This window comes from Ailuropoda melanoleuca, chromosome 11, assembly GCF_002007445.2.
Source record: "Ailuropoda melanoleuca isolate Jingjing chromosome 11, ASM200744v2, whole genome shotgun sequence".
NCBI lineage: Eukaryota > Metazoa > Chordata > Mammalia > Carnivora > Ursidae > Ailuropoda > Ailuropoda melanoleuca.
Window position 1 is genome coordinate 61,029,895 of NC_048228.1, and position 24,260 is coordinate 61,054,154.

The following is a 24,260-nucleotide window of genomic DNA, read 5'->3' on the forward strand; positions in this document are numbered from 1 at the left end:
GTTAAGTGTCTGCCTTTGGCTCAGGGCGTGATCCTGGGATCCTGGGATCCAGCCCCACATCAGGCTTCTCCGCTGGGATCCTGCTTCTTCCTCTCCCACTCTCCCTGCTTGTGTTGCCTCTCTCGCTGGCTGTCTCTCGTTCTGTCAAATAAATAAATAAAATCTTAAAAAAAAAAAAAAGAAAAAGAATGACAAAGTAATATATTAATTTTATTTATTTAGAGAATAATCTAATGATCCATATTCCCTCATCAAATGTCTAGTGATCATATATATGATTTATGATTTCTAAGCTTTCTAAAAAATTAAAAGCTGGTACAGTACAATATTTTTTTGGTCAGGATACCTAGCCGGAAAGAAAGTAAATTGATTATAGTTGCACTAACTTTATTCAATGGCCATTTAAATGTCTGAGATTTTCTCATATAATGCTGAAGGGATAGTATTCATTTTGAAACTTCAACTTAAATCCCATTGAGTCAAATTTGTTGTAATTTAATTGATTTATTTAATTGTCCTTTGTTTCCTTATCAACTTTCTGTAATTAGGAATATTAGGGAGGTGTTTTTAAAAATGTTTCAAATGACACATACAGCTACTTTTGCAGGAGTTAAGTTCTTAGTGTTTGGTCAGTATCAGTAAGTGTGATTTCAATTATTTTAATGATATATTTAACATTTTATAGCTTTCTTTAGGAAAGCACACCAAATTAGATTAGAATATTTAATTTTATGCATAGACCATACTTTCCAATTTGCCTAGTTTCTCCTTAATACGTTTTAAAAGATAAGAATTACAAGTATGGTAGGGTTTTTAAAAAATATATTTTTCTATTTCTTTAGGCATGGTGCCTGGTATTTCTAAGTCAGTTTGCAGATTCTTTTTTTTTTTTTAAAGATTTTATTTATTATTTATTTGACAGAGAGAGACAGCGAGAGAGGGAACACAAGCCAGCGGAGTGTGGGAGGGAGAAGCAGGCTTCCTGCTGAGCAGGGAGCCTGATGCGGGCTTGGTTCCAGGCCCCTAGTATCATGACCTGAGCGGAAGGCAGAAGCTTAACAGCTGAGCCACCCAGGCGCCCCATCTTGATCATAACTTAGAATATACAATTTATCTCCAGACTTATCTTCCTAGATGATGTTTAGCATTTATCACATTAAGGTACAACTTTTTTATTACTTTAACTTTACTTATGTTTAATGAAAAAATACATTTTTTTTTACATTTCAATCTGCTTATTTACTGTTTACTATTACAATCTCTTTTGAAATGAGAGAATTGTTACAACATTGATTATCATGACAATTAATTCCCTGTTCTTTTATTTACAACTTTGAGATCAAAATATACATAATGTACAAATAAGATTTTCTTTGATTTCTGCATCTGTTATGAAATGCTAAAATTAAACTAGTATAAGTATATTTTAAATAATTTAATTACCTGGAATATCTCTTGGGTATTATTTTTAATATTGCAAAATAATTCTATCTACCACATACTAGGGACATTGTAACTATCTGAAATTAAGTTCATTATACAATGTCATAAAACAGGAGTCTCCTGTGAGGTTCAAGAAAAGAGCAAGAAATATCATTGCCAAAATAATAGAAAAAACCCCACAAACTCTTAAACTCACAATAACCCAAGAAAATGCCAAATGAAGAAATTTGATAACATGTAAATATTTTCTTAGGTATTTTATAGTGTTACATTTCAGAAAATTATCCTTTCCCTTTTGAACTATTGGTCAAGGGATGCCTGGGCGGCTCAGTTGGTTAAATGTCTCCTTTCAGCTGAGGTCATGATCCCAGGATCCTGGGATCAAGTCCCACATCTGGCTCCTTGTTCAGCAGGGAGACTGCACCTCCGTCTGCTGCTCTCTTTCTCCCACTCTCTCTCTCTGACAAATAAACAAAATCTTAAAAAAAATAAACTACTGGCTAAACAATTATTGCTATGTTAGTAATATATTAATTTATAAAATCATAATATCATACTAGCTAAAAATAGAGCTTACTGCTAAGGAAAATATATTAATTCAGATAAACCTAAAGAATGTTCCTTTAAAATTTATAGCTTGTTTAAAGCCAATAGACTGACTTTAATTATTTTGACATAATTTTGCAACATATATCAATTTCGTACAAACTTGACCAAAAAAACACAAAAATCAATTTGATCCATTCTGGCTCAATGCTATATAAGGAGATTCCAAGTACTCCAGAATTTTGTTTACCTGGTAGATAAAACTCAAAATCCCCCAGCCCAGTAATTTCTTATTTATAGAGAAGTTGAATGTAGTCTTTACCTTAAGGAACTGATATTAACAATCTATATATTCTTTTGATTTTGTTTTATGATATGTTTCAACAGGTTACAAGGTTCTTATGGAAACCAGGAAACGTGTAAATGGAATATGAAGCCATGATTTTTTTGATTCTAGTTCTTCATGGTCTAGATTTCTTTATATAGCGTTATTTTTGTTCATTTCCTTAATTAAAAAACATATGAACAAAAAGAATAGTGATGATTTAAAAGGCAATATGTTGTCCATTTTTAGTCACCTTTTTTTGAGTTCATTATTCTCCAAACTCATAAAATTTGGGAGCATTACAAAACTTTAAATTTAAATATATATATAAATTTAAATATATATATATATATAAAATTTACTTTTTAGAATGTTTATAGACATTATGAAAACAACAAGATCATTGTGTTCTTTCATTAGTAAGGACAACTTCAGTACCTCCAATATCCCTACCTTATATTTGATGGCCAGTCATCTGTCTGTCCTCCGTCCTCTACAACATACACACTGAGCCTAAACTCCCAGAGTTTTATTATACAACTACAGATTTTTCCTTTCTTATTTTTCTATGACTGATTTCTGTGTTTGGGCTGGAAACTTGCCTTTGTAATTGAAATAGAAAAGCAAAGAACAAAACAAAACAAGTTATACACAGAGGAAAGACCATGTGAGAACACAGTAAGAAAGTGACCATCTGCAAGCCAAGGAGAGACTCTTCAAGAGAAATAAAGCCTGCTGACACCTTGGTCTTGAATTTCTATCCTCCAGAACTTTGAAGGCCCAGGGATACCAATCCCATCAGCAGCCTCAACTGAAAAGCAAGGTTCAAAAATGTCAGACATGAGGTGCTCCATGCCTCTGAGAAAGCTGCCATTACCTGGGCATGCAGGCAGCAGGAAACCTTCTTCCAGGTGTCGATAGAAGAAAAGAAAGTGGGAGGAAAGAATAAGAAGTTCAGAGTTGATATCAAGATCCTGCCAATATATTAGTACAGGAAGTTATGAAATAGAATATGGGGAAGGTTCCAGGCTTACAAAAAAAATTTTTTGGAGAAGAATCTAATGAGTTTACTAATGGTTTAGAAAGAAAGGTTATTTTGAGAGAATGTCCAACAGAAAAAAAAAATGGTAGAGCTTCTTTGCAAAGTCCTCAGTGGTAACAATTTGGCCTCTGAAGCATCAGCTAAGTTTGTGCATCAGGATGTCACCTTTACTGACCCAACTCTGCATTCTGTGGAGTTCAACATTCTACAGGACATTCTGGAAATTTGGGTATATATGGTCTTGCTGACATTAAATCCATTCAAGGAAACTTCCCCTGTGGACATCAGCATGTCACCATTTTAACTGGTATCTATGATATTCAGTCGTATGTGTCAGATATGCCCCTGAGGGGGGTCATCAACTAACGCTTTGTACACAACACTTAACACTGTCAGTTGGAAAGGACAGTTCTACTGGGGCCCTTCTTACATGGGGACCAATATCCGTTCATTTCAGCCCTTATCTCTAAAAGAAAGAGCAATGAAACACAGAACCAACTGATTGAAAACACCAGTTCTGAGGTGGAATTCACCCACAAGTTTGCAGCACGTACTTGTAACAAAACTGTACAAGTGAAAACGAAACCTATCAAAGTCAAATCCTCAGGGATATGCGGAGACACGTATTCAAGGGGGCCCAGAATTTACAAGAGTCTTTGGATATTAACACCTTTTTAGAAGATACCACATTCAAGTGGGACTCTTATGCTACTCAAGCTATCCTCAGGGCCATGGGTGGGGCAATGAGATTTAAAAGAATTCTAGAAAACAAATCCAGAAACAGGGCTTGACTTACCACAGTTGGCACACCACATGTAAAGCAAAAGCACAACTGGAGCAAATTGCAGGGCCAACAAGGGAGGAGTAACTGCATACAGATTGAGGAAACATCTAGGGAGTCGTTCTGGAGCCTCCTCATCCCAAGTCTAGCATGTGCAGATACATAGACATAGATACCATGTGCTCATATACTTATGAACTAGAGTGTGAAACTATTTCCCACATTTCTGTCTTTTGAAGACAGCTTTGTCATGGGGAAGCCTAGAGGGGATAGAGGAGCCCTTGGGTTTGGCCAGGGCAATGGGAGGGTGCGAGCATACCATTGCAATAGCACCTGGTAGGGCAAAGCTAGGAGGCACTAACAAACTTGGCACACACTTCTTACTTACTGAGATAATGTTTGTGGCTTGACCATCAGGTCTGCACACGATCCAGAAATTTTGCAGGCCACTGCACTCCTTTTGCTGATTTACTACCCTGGTCCTCTTTAAAAACCCCTGGGCCAGTCAGAAACCTCAGAGCTGGCTTTTGGACAAGAGTCCACCTTTTCCCCAGGTTGCCAAGACTCCTGAATAAAACACAAATTCCTTTCTAATAAAAAACTCATCTCTTGAGTAATGGTCTTTTTTTTTAATAAAGATTTTATTTGTTTATTTGTCAGAGAGAGAGAGAGAGAGCACAAGCAGGGAGAGTGGCAGGCAGAGGAAGAAGCAGACTCCCCACTGAGCAAGGAGCCTGATGAGGGACTCAATCCCAGGATCTTGGGATCATGACCTGAGCCAAAGGCAGACGCTTAATGACTGAGCCACTCAGGTGTCCTGAGTAATGGTCTTTTGATCAACAGACCGGCTAACTTGAGTTTGGTAACACCGCCACCATGATTTCCCTCTCTCTCTTCCCAGACACAGGAGACAGAGGCCAGGTAGAGAAAGCCCATTCTCAGAGCACAGGACACACTCGCCTAGTGCAGATAAGGGTTCTAAGAGCTATGGGAAAGAACGTAGGATCAGATGGTCTTCCCCAGATTTGAGACTTCCCACCAGTGTCTTAGGTGGTTCTACTCCCAGGAGGTCTGTGGGCTATGGAATGCTCTTAGCCAACTCTGGATGATCTGCTATGAGTGACTGTCATCTAAGATGGTGCAAAGGAGCAAATTCTGCTGGTGCTGGTGCTGGAGCCCCTATGACCTGAGGAAGTCAAAGCCAGGCTGCCAGAACAATGTCTGTAGAGTGGAGCAGAAGCTATAGCTTCCTTTGGGGCGCCTGGGTGGCTCAGTCGTTAAGTGTCTGCCTTGGGCTCAGGGCGTGATCCTGGTGTTCTGGGATCCGAGCCCTGCATCAGGCTCCTCCCCTGGGAGCCTGCTTCTTCCTCTCTCACTCCCCCTGCTTGTGTTCCCTCTCTCGCTGGNAAGCCCCGCATCAGGCTCCTCCGCTGGAAGCCTGCTTCTTCCTCTCTCATTCCCCCTGCTTGTGTTCCCTCTCTCGCTGGCTGTCTCTCTGTCAAATAAATAAATAAAATCTTTTAAAAAAAAGAAGAAGAAGAAGAAGCTATAGCTGTCCTGAGGACATTGTGAACAATCTGATAGGATCAGGAGAATGGTTAAAAAGTTAAGTTTTCTAAGTGGTAGGGGTTAAGATTCAAAAGCATAGATACATTGCCTTTGGTGCCCACTTGAAGAACAGCAACCATTTTCCTGTCCCAAGGAACATCTATGGAGGCTTTCAACATATAATATGTGTGCCAGTTTCAGGGAATTATCTATTTCCCTTTAAAGGGTTTTTGATCTTGTGTTTCTGAGGCACTTTGTTTTTTATTCTTCCCACTCTATTCCTTTTCTTATGAATGTGATTTTTAAATTCTGTGTCTGACTCTTAAATATTGCCTTTCTCATAATATGCTCAGTAAGCAGTTACTGAATGTCAGATTAAATGACTTGGACAGGAGGCTCCTGTGATCTCTGCTTTGGGGATTGTGATAAAAAATCCTACAGAATAACTATTTTTAGATGTTTAAATTATAGAACTAATAAATGCATTTTCTTTTCAAATTAGAATGCTATACTGAGAATATGAGTGTGAATATGGACCAATTAGGAAGAAGTGCTTTTAGCACTTACTGATGTTTGTCATGATCGTTTTTGCTGGGAGTACATATGTGTCTTTATGTCTGCCTATGTATTGATTAACAGACATATGATATTATGTCTCCTTAAGGTCCTTATGTCTTCTATTCTGCCATTTCCCAAAGATGAACTTCCTTCCTTACTGAAAATATTGAGGCTCCCTAAGTCACAATTTTGTTCACATGGAATTTCAGGGAGAACCCAAATAGTCAAACAATCTTGAAAAAGAACAAAATAAGAGGACTCACACTTACCAATTACAAGCCTTATTACTAAGCTATAGTCCTCAAAACATGTGGTACTGGCGTAAGAATAAACACATAGATCTGTGGTCCAGAATAATGCCAGACTGACAAGCAATTAATTTTCAACATGCCGAAACCATTATATGGGGAAAAAATCCAACCAATGAAAAAACAAAAACAAAAAACAAAAAAGCAGAAAATACCTAGTGTTAGCAAGGATGTGGATAAATTGGAACCCACTCATACATTGCTCCTGGGAATGTACTATAGTACAGCTGTTATGGAAACCAGTTTGGCAATTCCTTAAGAAGTCAAACAAAGAGTTACCATATGCCTCAGCAATTCAATTCCTAAGTATTTACTCAAGAGAACTGAAGACATGCATTCACACAAAAACTAATACAGAAATGTTCATAACACCATTACTCATAATAGCCAAAAAGTGGAAACAATCCACCAAATGTCCAACAACTGAAAAATGGATAAACAAAATGTGATAAGCCATACAAATGAAATAATATTAAACCATAAAAAGGAATGAAGTGCTGATACATGCCACAACATGAATAAACTTCAAAAACATTATGCTGAGTGGAAGAAGTCACTCCAAAGACCACATACTGTATGATTCCATTTATATGACAAGTGCAGAGCAGGAAAATCTACAGAGACAGAGAGCACATTAGTGGTTGCTTATGTTTTGGGGGGCATAGGACTTAGGGGTAAAAACTAAGGGTTATAGAGTTTCTTTTCAAGTTGAAGAAAATATTCTAAAATTGTTTGTGTTAATCAATGCACAACTCTGTGATTATACTAAAAGCCATTGAATTGTGTGCTTTAAATGGGCAAATTATATGGAAAGTGAAATATATCTCAAAAAGCCATTTAAAGCGGACACTATCAAGGAGTAATTCTGAAAGATGACATTTGCTTTTTTCCATCCTTGGTCACTTGGCTGACCTCTGGTAACAGTAGATAAGGGATTCTTTATGAAACACTTGTCTAGCAGAAAGAAAAATTAATTTCCTAGTTGTTGCCAAAGTATTTCTCGGGGAACCAAACACCTGTCCTTAAGAATGAGCCTCCCTAATTTACTCTGAGATAATTTGGGGTTCAGAAGGAGAAAACAAAACTAGGCAACTGCTCTTTGTTGAGAATTTGAGGGCAAGGAAGAACTCAGGAAGGAGATGTTTCTGCAGAAAGGTGGGAGGCTAGAACACTCTTGAAATGATAGAGAGAGTCAAGAAAAGAGAAGCCTGATATTTAGCTTCCAGTTAACTGCTGAATTACACTATGATGTATACTAACTTTCCTGTTACCCCTCAACTAGCAGTAAAACTCAACTGTCTTTTCTTTCTTTTTTTTTAATATTTTTTTTATTATATTATGTTAGTCACCATACAGTACGTCCCTGGTTTTTGATGTAAAGTTCGATGATTCATTAGTTGCATATAACACCCAGTGCACCATGCAATACATGCCCTCCTTACTACCATCACCAGCCTATCCCATTCCCCCACCCTCTCCCCTCTGAAGCCCTCAGTTTGTGTCTCAGAGTCCATAGTCTCTCATGCTTCATTCCCCCTTCTGATTTTCCCCCTTTCTTTATCCCTTTCTCCTCCTACCGATCTTCCTAGTTCTTATGTTCCATAGACGAGAGAAACAAGATAATTGTCTTTCTCTGCTTGACTTATTTCACTTAGCATTATCTCCTCCAGTGCCGTCCATGTTGCAGCAAATGTTGAGAAATCATTCTTTCTGATAGCTGCATAATATTCCATTGCATATATGGACCACAACTTCTTAATCCAGTCATCTGTTGAAGGGCATCTTGGCTCCTTCCACGATTTAGCTATTGTGGACAGAGCTGCTATGAACATTGGGGTGCATATGGCCCTTCTCTTCACTATGTCTGTATCTTTGGGGTAAATACACAGTAGTCAACTATCTTTTCTGTTTGATATTGAGAGGTATGAGTTTAAAAAGTAGGGACTTGGCCCCACCTATGAGTTGCTGTTGTGCTGGAGACAATGGGGCGGCTGCAGTGCACCAAATGGAGAATGATAACTGAACAGAAATCAGAGCCGTCAGCAGCCTAGGGACAAAAGCCTCTGAATTCACAGTCACCTTTTTAAAGAATGTGGGTAGGTGTTTGAATAAATCAAATCTGTATATTAAAGGACATTGTATTACATATGCATGGAAAACCAGTCTAAATATGACATATGCTGCGAGGCTGGGGTATTCATAGGTTACAGGACTTCAAAGTTGGGGGGAGCAGAGAATGGAACAGAAGAGAGTAAGTACAGTCACCAGGACAAGAAGGAGGATTGTATTCAGCAACAGGAATGCCAACAACAGTGTTCAGTATTTATTGTACAGGACAAGGGAGAGGCCCAATAATATGGAAGCTTCTACTGGCTGACTTTGGAACCAAACCTGTGAAAATCGTGACACTGACACCAAAGGATTCTGGTGAAAAGGCACAAGCAGGAGTTCTCCAAGGAAACTCTTTGGATAGCACTGCACACCATGGTCCTTAGAGATGCTTCAACAGTCTCCAATTTTTCAGGGAAGAAAAATCCCCAGTCACTAGATGTTTGTAAGAAGATCCAATCATACGGTTGCCTTCAGAGGTGGGCTAGGTATATTTATAATCCTGAAGATTGAAAAATCAAGCAGGAGTTGATATTTGATCTAAGTGGGGAGAGATCTAAATGAAAGGACAGGAGGTACAACTGACTGAGCATTCTGGTCCTGGTTCTTTGGAAGGAATATAAAATTGATGCGGATGGGGATTGGGAGACGGGTTGAGAGCAGTGATCACAACACATCTTGGCTGGAATCTGGTTTTCTATTTTGTAACATGTGGGAGTTGTATTTCCCAGAGGTAGAGGGACCTGCTGTGGGAGGTCATCCAGACTGAGACACCAGGAGCAGAAAGAGGGACATTAGTGCCCTTCTCACCTGCTTCTCAGAACTGCTCTTTTGTTTCCACCATTGGGAATCAATTCCTTGTGCCTTTCGGTGCTCTCTGAAGTTGGAGAATAATTGGAAGAGGGAGATTCATGCTTCCAGATCCTCCACCATCTCCCCAAGCCCAGAAGCACAAGCACCAAAATAGTAAACAAGAGACAGAGCCTTACTGACCCAAACATGATCTTTAGGAAGATGAAAAGAAAGAAAAAAATATATAGTTTCATCCTATTGATAACCAGCATTCACCTTCCTCTACTGAGTAGCATTTTTTCATTATGTGTTTATAATAATGCTAGTCAATAATTGAATGACATGCAACAATTGAATAGATGTGTGGAATTCTTTTTTTATTGAGATATAATTGACATATGATATTATTTTTTTAAAGATTTTATTTATTTACTTGAGAGAGAGCAAGTGAGAGAGGGAGCACAAGCAGAGGAGAGGGGCAGAGGGAGAGGAAGAAACAGACTCCCTGCTGAGCAGGGAGCCCAACGCGGGGCTTGATCCCAGGACGCTGGGATCATGATCTGAGCCACAGGCAGATGCTTAACTGACTGAGCCACCCAGGTGCCGCCAACACATAACATTATTTTTAACATTATATTGGTTTCAGGTATACCACATAATGATTCAATAATTGTATATATTATGAAATGATCACCAAAATAAGTCTAGTTAACATCTGTCACCATATATAGTTACAAATTTTTTTCTTGTGATGAGAACTTTTAAGATCTACTCTCTTAACAACTTTCAAATAGATAATACGGTATTATTAACTATAGTCACCAGGCTGTACATTAAATCCCCAGAACTTATTTATTTTATAATTAGAATTTTATATCTTTTGACCTCCTTTGGCCATTTGTGAAGGTTCACCCTTGTGAAAAGTCTTAATAGTGGTGGTGGGGGGAGCTTTTTTTCCCTCTAAATCAAGTCCACTCTACTTGCAAATTTCACATACCACAAGTTTATATGAAAATAACCATTTAAATTGGAGTCTGAACAGAAAATTTAGGAGTGGGCGTCATTGTGAAATACCAGTCACCAGCAGTTCAACCAGACAGATGAGGAGGTCTGTCGTGGAAAGGCAGGGGGATATGTATTTGGTCATTTAGCACCTGGTCACAACACACTGTGGCCCACTCACCTCCCCTATCCCTACCATCTCCCCCCTCCTCTTAAAAACATGGTGAACTCAACTGTTTCCCTTCAAAGTTGCACTAAGAATGGCAGTGGTAGGAGGGACAGGCATGTCAGGACTGGAAACACTGCAGGATGCCACGTGCCCCACCCATACCCACACACGCACGAGGAGATGCCTGCACACGCGTGCCTGCCCATGATCACCTCTTACACACACTCCTGCCCATGTACCCATCCCATTGAGCACAGCAGTGCGGGCCTCCAGCTCACACCCTGTTAGGGTTTGATGGAAAGAGATTCCCTGGCCAGGTTTAGCACACCAGCAGCTTCTGCTTCAGACCTGGTCTTCTTGATGGGGAGGGGCCTCTGTTCTGTGACTTAACAGAGCTGACAAACAGCCCTGGGTCACCCTTCAATCCCCAGTTATGGTTGACTCTAGCAGGATGCGGCCAATGCCCTGGTCCTATAACATTAATACAAAACCCCACACTTAAGTGATTTTTGAAAGAGCTTTAGAAAGTAATTTAGGTGACATTTAGATAACTTTGGTCTTTTGTTTTTGTTTTTAGTTTAATTTATGTTGCTATTTGTTCACCGCACCCAGCAGATCCATAGCACTGAGGTAGGACTGGCATTTCAGAGACACTGAGCTTGAAATATTATTTGAAGTATAATTTTAAATTCTGGGGTTAAATGAAACCATGTTTCCAATTCCCCAAAATGGTGATATGTATCATTGTTGAGATTTCCAGTGGGTTGTAGGTTATAACAAAATGACGTTCAGTTTACAAATCAGGGCTAGAAATATAAACTNGTTTACAAATCAGGGCTAGAAATATAAACTTGGAAATCTTTTGCAAATACATATGTTTTAAAGCAATGTGTCTAGATGAAATCTCATGGAAGTGAAAATAGCAGAAAGAAGAGTAAAAGATTTAGGACTGAGCCCTGAGGTTTTCCAAAATTAAGAGGTTGCATAGAGAAGGAGACAACAAACACATTTTTGGAACTCACAACTTTTGAAGCGGAAGGAAACCTGGACAAATAAAGAATGGATGCAAAGTACTCTTAAAATTTAAGGTAGATTGGGGCGCCTGGGTGGCTCAGTTGTTAAGCGTCTGCCTTTGGCTCAGGGCGTGATCCTGGAATCTTGGGATAAAACCCCACATCAGGCTCTTCCACTGGAAGCCTGCTTCTTCCTCTCCCGCTCCCCCTGCTTGTGTTCCCTCTCTCCTCTCTCACTGGCTGTCTCTCTCTCTCTCTGTCAAATAAATAAATAAATAAGATCTTAAAAGAAAATTTAAGGTAGATTAATTGGGTGGGGAGGCAGAGGGATAGGGAGAGAGAGAATCTCAAGCAGGCTCCGCCCCCAGCACAAAGCCTAACTCACAACCGTGAGATCATGACCAGAGCTGAAATCAAGAGTCAGATGCTTAACCAACTGAGCCACCCAGGCAACCCTAAGGTAGATTAATTTTTAATAAATATTAAATAATTGTTATGAAACATACTTTAATCACATTTTGGGGAATGTAAGGACACCCAAAGTTGTTTCTTTTATCCCAGTGGCATTTCAAACTCTGTCTTTCATGGAAGAATTCTATCTTCAGAATTTAAAGTATTAAAGGATATGGGGAAGATGTAGTAAAAACAAGGTTGCTTTCTGCATTCTAAAAGTTACATTGTTATAGTTGCCTATGGTATCTGCTTCTTAAAGAAGTAGGTTTTGTTANGGATATGGGGAAGATGTAGTAAAAACAAGGTTGCTTTCTGCATTCTAAAAGTTACATTGTTATAGTTGCCTAGGGTATCTGCTTCTTAAAGTAGGTTTTGTTAAAAAAAAAATGGAGAGGAATGTAATAAATATCCAGTATCTTTTATTCCTTGATAAATGAAACTAATAAGAAGAAAAATATTTCCTGAAAAGAAAATACTGGAGCAAAGAGAAATTGGAAAAAAAAAAATTACCAGTGTGGAGTGTCCAAAACATCACCATTGAGTTTAGAAATTGAGGGAACTGTTTATAAAATTGCACCTTAACATCCTAGACTCTTGCTTTACCTGGAAAATTATAGAGTATCTATATTTGGACTGAATAAATATTGTCATCTAGGCAGCATACAATGTGTTATTTGGTAGGAGAGGTACTAGAGTCAAACCAAGAAGTGTTGGTTACATTAGATGGGTCAGAGGAGGATTTTTTTTCTTTTTTGAGAACTAACTAGTTTATATAGAATGATTTAAGTGATTCCTTGCNTGGTAGGAGAGGTACTAGAGTCAAACCAAGAAGTGTTGGTTACATTAGATGGGTCAGAGGAGGATTTTTTTTTCTTTTTTGAGAACTAACTAGTTTATATAGAATGACTTAAGTGATTCCTTGTNTGATTCCTTGCTCTATGGGGATCACTTTTGCCAACAAAGGCAAATATCCATGTTTTGATCACTATAAATTTTATAATAGAGAGTTTAAACATGCTTAAGGCTGAATGCCTAATGATCCCTTATCTTCAACCATTGTGGCTCACTCTATCCTGGTTTTTTTGTTTGTTTGTTTTTGTTTTATTGTTATTTCCCAACATTCATACCCAAGTGGGCCTGGGAACTTCTTTTTGCCTTAGTAAAAGAGTTGTATTCCTAAACACCACTCCACATAGCATGAAACAGCATCGATCCTACACTTGTCTCCTTCCTTTCTGACTCCCCATCCCTAAATGCTACTTATATTGAAAGCTCTTAAGGAATGGAATGATAGTGTTGTTAACTTTTGCTTTTCCCTTTTAAAATCCTTATGGCCTAAAAATGTTTCAGTCATTGTAAATAAAGCAAAAGGCTGACAAATTCCCTCTTATTTACCTAGTGTTAGGTGGTAGTAAATAAAACTTTTTACCCAAATATTCTTCTGTATAAAATGCTCCTTATGGAAACGATTTGAAAATTTCATAGAAAAACATTTTGAGGGGTACCTGAGTGGCACAGGTAGTTAAGTGTTTGCCTTCTGCTTAGCTCATGATCTCAGGGTCCCGGGATCAAGTCCTGCATCAGGCTCCTTGCTCAGCAGGAAGCCTATTTCTCCCTCTCCCTCTGCTTGCCACTCCCCCTGCCTATGTGCTCTGTCTCTCTCTCTCTGTCAGATACATAAACAAATAAAACTTAAAAAAAAGAAAAGAAAAACATTTTGAATACAAGTTTTATTTTCTACAACATTTATTCCCTTCTTTTAACCAATACCTACTGCACACTTATTGTGTACCAGGCACTATTCTAACTCAGCCATGCTAAAGCTAGGTATTGATCACTTAAATACAAATTCCACAGGAAACCTTACAGAATCAAAGCTTTTAGGGAATGGTATTTTTAAAAGTCAATTCTGATTAGGCTCTTGAAAATTATTAAAAATATTTGAGACTCTTTATAGTTTCAATAAGATGATATTTTCTTTGATTTTCTTCTCTTTTTTCTGTATCTTCTATTACCAAGTGACATGTGTCTCAATTTGGCCATATCATATGCAGGATTTCTTCCCCTTCTCTCTAACAATAATTAAAGCTATAATATTGGAAATTCTTTAGAAAAGTCATACAGGTGTAAGAGACTCAGAGGAAGATAAAAATGAAACAAATTGAGATCAGCAAAATATGCCTTCCAAAACCTCTTTTCCAGCCTTTGTGAATCATGGTTAATAGATTTCACTGTGTTTCCTATTGGCAGGAATTAAATTTACTTCTAAGAAGGTTTGAGTGAATCTGATAGATTAAATAAAAATATTATGTTATCTGTGACAGAATACTAACTACAATGACTAATTTATAGTTATCTCAGTTTTAAAATAAGGACCATGTTTTCAATAAATTTATGAATTTTACAAGATGAACTCATTTCATACTTCAATAAATTAATTCCTCAGAAGTTATATGGAAAAGTCCATGGATTAATAATATTCTTGCATAAATGACATATTTAAATTTTCAATCTTATCCTTCTGTAATAGTTATTCCAGGAAGAGTAAATAAGAAATATTACATATTTAGAGGGCAAAAAGTTTTTTATTTAGATTTTCTTACTTTCCAAAACAGTTGTGGCAATTTATAGATAATCAATAAAGCACAAGAAAAATATCACGGTGTATGTGATAAAAGAGAAATAAATAAAGGTAAATCTCAAGGCAAAAATACAAATTAATAATATTCCTTAAAGTTACTACTGTTTGTATCATATTTTTTCTCTTTGCCTATTATTAGTTAAGGGAGTAGAATGAGATACAAAATTCATTCTGTTATGTCTGTTATGACTTTGTCAAATTAACTTTTGCTAAGTAGAGCACAGAGTGCTAGATGGTGACACAAACATGGTTCAACAACAGACCACCAGAAAAATTGAAATGGAGTTTATTACTCGAGGTCTATGGTACTCATTGAGAGGTCACACAGGGAAGTCAAGGTAAAGTGCAAAGAGAGAGGCAGGACTTGGGGCATATGGTCTTTTTAGGGTTCATGGATGGAGTGCTTTAGAGTTCCAGGCTAAGGCCAGATTGGTCAATTCAAACCAAGAACAGTGGTGTTTTGGTAAGCTCCACAGGGTCTTAAGAAAGGAGTCCCAAGGGGAATACTTGGGAGGTGAAGGGGAAACTACTGGCCATAAGGGCTGTTGGGAAAGTCGTATCAGGGACTTACATGACTTGTCACTCGGCAAGCTGTTCTCTAGGTCATGAGATTATATGCAGGTGTTAGTGTCAATTCAAGAACCGCACAGGCCACCTGGCCAAACAAAATGGATGTGGAAACAACCATACCATAGAGTAGCTTAGCTAAATTCTTGACACTGTCTATAAAATATAAATCTAGAATTTGCTACAAAGATTCATATATTTTCCTGATTTAATCATATACATGCACACATGCAAACGCACTGTGATACTGTGATTTACAAAAATATACATTTGATCATTCAGATGACCAAAATATATTTCTCACATGTAATTTGACTTCATCCAGCCAGTTCCTAGCTCCCCACTCCTAAATTTCTTGGAATTTTCTGAGTGATGAGAGCAATAGGAACATCTTTTGTTGTAACATTTGGTCTCTTGTCCTTATTTCCTGAAAATGCTTCAGAGCATCAGTATATATGAGAACTCTCTGTCGGCAACCTCAAGTTAGGCCAGAGAGATACGGGTGCTATATGAACATTGTATCTGACAATACACCGTTTATACTATCAAGATCTACTTGTGCCCCAAATTAAGTCCCTTCTGAACTCTCATTAATTTTTAAAGTTAGTNAAAAGAAAAGAAAAACATTTTGAATACAAATTTTATTTTCTACAACATTCATTCCCTTTTTTTAACCAATACCTACTGCACACTTACTGTGTACCAGGCACTATTCTAACTCAGCCATGCTAAAGCTAGTTATTGATCACTTAAATACAAATTCCACAGGAAACCTTACAGAATCAAAGCTTTTAGGGAATGGTATTTTTAAAAGTCAATTCTTATTAGGCTCTTGAAAATTATTAAAAATATTTGAGACTCTTTATAGTTTCAATAAGATGATATTTTCTTTGATTTTCTTCTCTTTTTTCTTTATCTTCTATTTCCAAGTGACATGTGTCTCAATTTGGCCATATCATACGCAGGATTTCTTCCCCTTCTCTCTAACAATAATTAAAGCTATAATATTGGAAATTCTTTAGAAAAGTCATACAGGTGTAAGAGACTCAGAGGAAGATAAAAATGAAACAAATTGAGATCAGCAAAATATGCCTTCCAAAACCTCTTTTCCAGCCTTTGTGAATCATGGTTAATAGATTTCACTGTGTTTCCTATTGGCAGGAATTAAATTTACTTCTAAGAAGGTTTGAGTGAATCTGATAGATTAAATAAAAATATTATGTTATCTGTGACAGAATACTAACTACAATGACTAATTTATAGTTATCTCAGTTTTAAAATAAGGACCATGTTTTCAATAAATTTATGAATTTTACAAGATGAACTCATTTCATACTTCAATAAATTAATTCCTCAGAAGTTATATGGAAAAGTCCATGGATTAATAATATTCTTGCATAAATGACATATTTAAATTTTCAATCTTATCCTTCTGTAATAGTTATTCCAGGAAGAGTAAATAAGAAATATTACATATTTAGAGGGCAAAAAGTTTTTTATTTAGATTTTCTTACTTTCCAAAACAGTTGTGGCAATTTATAGATAATCAATAAAGCACAAGAAAAATATCACGGTGTATGTGATAAAAGAGAAATAAATAAAGGTAAATCTCAAGGCAAAAATACAAATTAATAATATTCCTTAAAGTTACTACTGTTTGTATCATATTTTTTCTCTTTGCCTATTATTAGTTAAGGGAGTAGAATGAGATACAAAATTCATTCTGTTATGTCTGTTATGACTTTGTCAAATTAACTTTTGCTAAGTAGAGCACAGAGTGCTAGATGGTGACACAAACATGGTTCAACAACAGACCACCAGAAAAATTGAAATGGAGTTTATTACTCGAGGTCTATGGTACTCATTGAGAGGTCACACAGGGAAGTCAAGGTAAAGTGCAAAGAGAGAGGCAGGACTTGGGGCATATGGTCTTTTTAGGGTTCATGGATGGAGTGCTTTAGAGTTCCAGGCTAAGGCCAGATTGGTCAATTCAAACCAAGAACAGTGGTGTTTCGGTAAGCTCCACAGGGTTCTTAAGAAAGGAGTCCCAAGGGGAATACCTTGGGAGGTGAAGGGGAAACTACTGGCCATAAGGGCTGTTGGGAAAGTCGTATCAGGGACTTACATGACTTGTCACTCGGCAAGCTGTTCTCTAGGTCATGAGCTCATATGTGGGTGTTAGTGTCAATTCAAGAACCGCACAGGCCACCTGGCCAAACACAATGGATGTGGAAACAACCATACCATAGAGTAGCTTAGCTAAATTCTTGACACTGTCTATAAAATATAAATCTAGAATTTGCTACAAAGATTCATATATTTTCCTGATTTAATCATATACATGCACACATGCAAACGCACTGTGATACTGTGATTTACAAAAATATACATTTGATCATTCAGATGACCAAAATATATTTCTCACATGTAATTTGACTTCATCCAGCCAGTTCCTAGCTCCCCACTCCTAAATTTCTTGGAATTTTCTGAGTGATGAGAGCAATATAGGAGCACCTTTTGTTGTAACATTTGGTCTCTTGTCCTCATTTCCTGAAAATGCTTCAGAGCATCAGTATATATGAGAACTCTCTGTAGGCAACCTCAAGTTAGGCCAGAGAGATACGGGTGCTATATGAACATTGTATCTGACAATACACCATTTATACTATCAAGATCTACTTGTGCCCCAAATTAAGTCCCTTCTGAACTCTCATTAATTTTTAAAGTTAGTAGTTAATATTCTTGAAAGAAAAAGGGAAAAAAAAAAGGAAAAAAGGAAAGACTAACTGAACATTGGTAGCACAAAATACAATCCTTGCTGTTGTAGTTGGGCTTGAGGTCATAATTAAAATTCACTGCCATCCTCTCTACTGCCCCTTCTAAATTTGCCATACCCTAGGTTAATAATTCTGTTACTCTTTGTGGTTTGCTTAGTGAGGTGACCCAGAACTTTATTCCTGAGTTACAAAAAACTCTGATTCATTTTCACCACATCAAGGTGCAGTTATCTCTTGTATTTGTTTGTTTACTGCTACTAAGCAATTTTGGAAGCACCAAGAGATTATCTAATAGATACAAAGAATTCTAACAATAATCTATCCAGCCCGTGTGAGTATCAGCTATGCTGGATTTTTAGAGTTAGCCCTTGAACAATGTAGGGGTTAGGGGCACCAAATGCCAGTGGAGAGAAAAGTCCATTTTTAACTTTTGACTCCCCCAAAACTTAACTACTAATAGCCTACTGATGACCAAAGCCTTCCAGATAACATAAACAGTCAATTAACACATACTTTGTTTGTTGTATTTATTACACGAGGTATTCATACAATAAAATAAGCTAGAGAAAAGAAAATGTTATTAAGAAAATCATAAGCAAAATACATTTATAGTACAGTACTATATTTATCAAAAATAATCTATGTAAAATTATACCTGCTTAGTTCAAACCTGTGTTGCTCAAGAGTTAACTGTAATCACAGCTGATGATCATATCCAGTATAGCAATCCTTTTATTTGACAAATAACCCACAAGGGTTGTTACTATGGCCCTGTTGACTAGAACACTGAATCATGCAGAGACTAAAATTGCTGGGATGAGAAGCCTCCAAATCACCAGGTATGTTACTGAGAGCGATGATGAGAAATTCCCACCCCTTGATTCTGGGAATTATGGATCCTAGCCCTTGGAATCACAGCACCATATAATGACAGTTTCATGTGTATAATGTATCTTGAAGAACAGTATCTCACTATTACAGATTATTATTCCCAAGCTGGTCCCAATGTTCTAACTTTCTATCAGCTGAAAAGGTTCTATGTTGTGTTATTCATGAAAGAATCAGTCAGTTCCTTGATCATGTGCTCATTTGTGCACCTTCCTTGCCAAAATCTCAGTCTCTTAATTTTAGACGCTACTGTGTCAGGTCCCATGTTGTCAGATAGTTGTGAGTCTCTGGGTCAAAGTGTTGTCAAAAGCAGTGTTGGCAGGGAGGGTGAGCCCTTACCCATAAAGTGCATCCATTTGGTTAAGGAAAAATAACTGCCCCTTCAGAGAGTAATAGGTTTGATATAAATAACTTGCCTCCAGGAGATCAGTTGTCCCCCTGAGAAATGTTACCCTACTAAGGGTGCAATAATTTTTACCTCTTCTGGTAGAATAAACATTAAGCTTTGTTACTGACTAGATAAACCTTAGAGGAGGGGAGTCAATGTTACTGGGACCTTGCATTGCCTTTATCTCTGCCTCCATGGTTTGCTGGTTCATGGAACCAGGTAAGGAGGCTGAGGCTGTAAATCATGACTGAATGAGCCATCCTATCAAATGGTTGGTTTGAGTCTCCTTATTAGGAATTGATACGAGATTCAAAAATCTTTAAACTCTATGCTCGCCCCTATATACCCTTACATAACTTCTTCCTCCAACCTCCTGTGTCTGTTCTTGAAATATTGTTCCTTTTTTTCCAGTCCCCTGACAATGCAGCCAAGTCATGTGCTCAAATGTCTGCCCACTGGGAGGATGTGTCCTCACCACAGTCTTTCAAGTAATGTTTAATTTTGTGTCAAGAGAATAAAATGCAGTTTGACTTATCAATTGCTGTTTTAAAATGTTCAGTATTATTGAAATTATTTCTTGAATTAGTATTGACTTTATCTTCCACAGGACTCTCTATTGAAGAATAAATTTTACAAATCAGAAGAATTACTAATAGAATACTGAATTGTTTTAAAAGACTGGGATTCAAAATCTTGCTTAATTAGTGGCTTGCTATAAAATTTTGACAAATGTTGGCATTTCTGAATCTGCTTTTCAGCTGTAAAAGTGCACTAATAATACCTACTGGTCTATCTCACCAATTAAGGATAAGACAGTACCTATCTTATATATTTATTAAGTATTCAAGAGATAATACATGTAATGAACTTAGTAATCAACACACACCAACGGGTCGATAAAGTATATTATTATTTTTTATCTAATGTCTGTTGAGAGGATCAAGTTTAATGTAATAATACATGACAAACTGTTTTAAATGACTTTTAGTGCAATGAAAATGGAAGTTGCTAATCCTATTTCCAGTTTTATTATGTGGTATTGGAATTATTTCTAGATGTTTCCTGCGAAGTTGACATTTTCTTCCCTTTCTTGAAAAAACCCCAGCACTCATAAAAGCATTCAAAATGTTTACTTAATTGGCCCTTGAAACTTCTTAGTTCAGCACATATAGCTTTAAATTTTTCAGTAACAATCAATATACAGATCTCTACATCCCAAATATACAGTTTAATTGACTGGAACGTTCACTGGCATTTGAAACAAATATAATCACATAGGTCAAAGTATTTCACAGAAGACATGGTTATACATCAGACAAGATTAAAATTAAATGTCAGGACACAGATTATTTTCCTACTAGCAAAGCTAGAAATGCTAGATATTCTCCTTTTCTTGTGTCTCTTTAGTGTTAGCAATAAAGCTGATTTGTAAATTTAAATGAAATTAGGAATTTTATCACAGCCTGTATGACATTAAATGCATCAACTGTCTCAAGAAAATAAATAAGAATTAACAAGTCTTACCAGACTCTGATATAGCATGTTTATATGAACAGATATATCTGCAAAGATATTTAGGTCTCACACCACCACCATAAACATTTTCAACTGTCATTATAAGCACCATCATCAAATGCTCATATTATTCTAATTACTGAAGACATCGAACTTCTAAGGCATATGAAGGCAAGATTTAAGTGGTTCAATGATGTACCCTGGATAGAAAAAGATTTCTTCTGAAGTTTAAGCTTTAGCACAGGCTGAAATGGTGAAAGGGATTGAGTTCACAGAGAAGTCAGAGGCAGATGGAGACTGAATATTAGCTAAAGAAGAAAATAATATTCCCAGAAGATTATCTTATGGGAATAAAAGCATATAGATACAGAATATGCATCATATGAGGAATAATTATTAGACCATTTATTAAAAGTACAAGATTTATGCAGTACAAGATTTATGCAGAATAGTGTTTGATAAACAGGGAATGGAAATATATGCAATGACTTAAATCTACGCTATTATTCTGGTCTTTATAATATATTCATAAGGAAGTAATTTCTTTAAATATTTCAGCTTGTGACTATAGTTGTTCATAAATCATAATGTTTTGTAAGATTGATTGGATGTAATTGGTAAAATAAATTAAAATTATACTAGTATTACATGCTTGAGAGTCAAGGAAAAGTCTTTATTAGAAAAGTAGGACAACATGCAAAATCAGATGAGTAACTTCAGAAGAGACAGAAAAACAATGAAAAAGAATCAAGTGGAAATTTGAGAAATGAAAAACACATAGCAAAAATGAATAATACACTCAATGGGCTAATGAATAAAGTTGGCATAGCTGAAGACATAACCCATGAATTTAAATATAGATCAAGAGAAATTACTAAAATGAAAACACAAAGATGAAAATGACAAAAAAAATACAGAAACAAAAGAGCATCTAAAATATGAGAAACAATATCACATGATTTCATTAAATTGAATCATGGAATCCTAGAGGAAAAAAGAGATAAAATTGGGCAAAAGAAATAGTTGAAGAAATAATATAGAGCAATTTTCACAATCAATGACAGATACCAATCCACAAAGCCAAGAAGCTCAGAGAAAAGGCATGATAAATACCAAAACGGACAGTAACAACAACAAAAAAGAAATCTGACACATAATGTTGAAGCTTCTGAAAACAAAGACACAAATCTTGAAGGTGGTCACTGTAAATACACGGAAATAAAGCTCACAATGAGAAGTCATGCAAGCCAAGAGAAAGTGGAATGGGATCTACAAGGAATATTACAAAATTCAAGGGGAAATAAAGACCTTCTCAAACAAAAAACAAATAAAAGAATTCATTGCCATATGTTCTATTTTCAAATAGAGAAATATCATACCAATAGAAACTTGGATTTTTAAGAAGACAAGAAGGGTATTGGGAAGGGAAAAAATAAACTATTTTTCTTATTTTTAGTTGCTCTCACAGCTCACAGTTTAAAGCAAAAATAGTTGCAATATATTATATGCATAAGACATATAAAAATAATTTTATCAACAAAAATAATAAAAAAGATGGGAGAGGGGAAGTGGAAATAGATTATTTAAGGTCTTTGCACTATACATGAAATGGTGAAATATTATCTGAGAATAGACATATTTAATTAAGATTTATACATAAACCATAGGGCAATGACTAAAATTTAAATAATAATCCCAAAGTGGAAATAAAATGTAAAAAAATTTAAAAAAAAGGCAATTAACCAGACAAAAGAAAGAAATGGGGGGAAAAAGGAAAAGAATAGACAGAACAAATAGAAGTCAGCTAGCAACATGATATATTTTAATCCAGTGGCATAAACAATCACATTTAATATGAATGGACTTAGGTTTGCAGTGCCTACCTAAAAAAGGGGCTTAATCAGAATATCATAGAACACCTAAATTCTCTTACTCTGCACCATAATGACAAGTATCAAATAAAAATAATACTAGAATATAATAAGAAGAACTTCAGGAGATGGATTTCTTTCTGGGGAGAGGTACAAAGAGAAGACCCAACGCATGGAGACCTAATGCCAAGTGTGGAACAGATATTGAAGAGAAAAGTCTGATAAAAATTCTACTCCATAAATAAAATAAATTTCTGAAGGGTTTGAGATTTCAGGTGCATGAAGGCCAACCAACCATAGCAAACAGAGATTCCAAACTCAGATCGATCCCTTACCGGGCTAACAAACCCAATAGGAATAAAGGTGTACTTAGCTTCAACCACAGCAAATATTTGACTCTGTATTTATGGTGCTATACCACACGCTCAACTTTTAACAACAATAACAACAAATTGCAGAGAATCTGAAAAGGAAAAGAAAAATAAAACAGAAGAAACAAAGCAATCATGAGAATTAAACTAAAATGTAACACACATTGGAACAATCAGACTAGGAATTTAAAATAACCATGGTCAGATGTGCCTGGTGGCTCAGTAGGTTAAGCATCTGCCTTCAGCTCAGGTCATGGTCCCAGGATCCAAGGATTTAGCCCTACATTGGGCTTCCTATTCAGCAGGATGTTTGCTTCTCTCTCTGCCCCTTCTCTAGTCATGCTGTTTCTTTCTCAAATAAATAAATAAATAAATAAATAATATCATTTTAAAAATTAAAGAACAAATAAAATAACCATGGTCAATATAAGTTCTAATAGAAAGATATTTTACATGCAAGATCAGGTGTAAAATTCAGCAGAGAGATGCAAACTATAAGAAATAATCTAATGAGAATGCTAAAGATAAAAAGATGACAAATGCTTTCAACAGATTCATCAACAGTCTTGACACAGCTGAGAAATCAGTGACTGTGAAGATGAGTCAATAGAAATTAATCAAACTGAAATACAAAAGGAAAAAGAGAATGAAATAAATAGACAAATGATCCAAAAGATGGGAAACAATACCAAGAAGTTTAGCGTATTCATAACCAGAATATCAGAAAAAGAAGAGAATGTGGCAGAAGAAATTCTGAAGAAATTTAGTGACAAACATGAACACAGATCCAAAGCAAATAAGGAAAAGCATTGCAGCAGACTTCTTATCAGAACTCATGCTAACAAGAAGACAGTGAAGTGGCATCTTTAAAGTATTGAAAAAATAAAAACTAAGGACATCAATTCCATACCCAGTGAAAATAGATCTGAAAGGAGAAATAAATAAATCTGCAATTACGTATTTTTTGGATTTCAATACTCCTCAGCTGGTAACTGAAAAAAAAAAATGACCAATAGGCAGAAACTCAGTAAGGAAACAGGCAACCTAAATAACACTAATATTTATTTATAGAACACTCAACTAAACAACAGCAGAATATACATTCTTCTCAGGTATACATAGAGCATTCAACAAGAGAGAACATATTTTTGAT

The 24,260-nt window shown here is 36.3% G+C and overlaps 1 pseudogene; it reads left to right on the forward strand.

The window, feature by feature from the left end:
• Positions 1–24,260, forward strand: part of LOC105241675 — a 67,483-nt pseudogene that overhangs the window by 2,163 nt on the left and 41,060 nt on the right.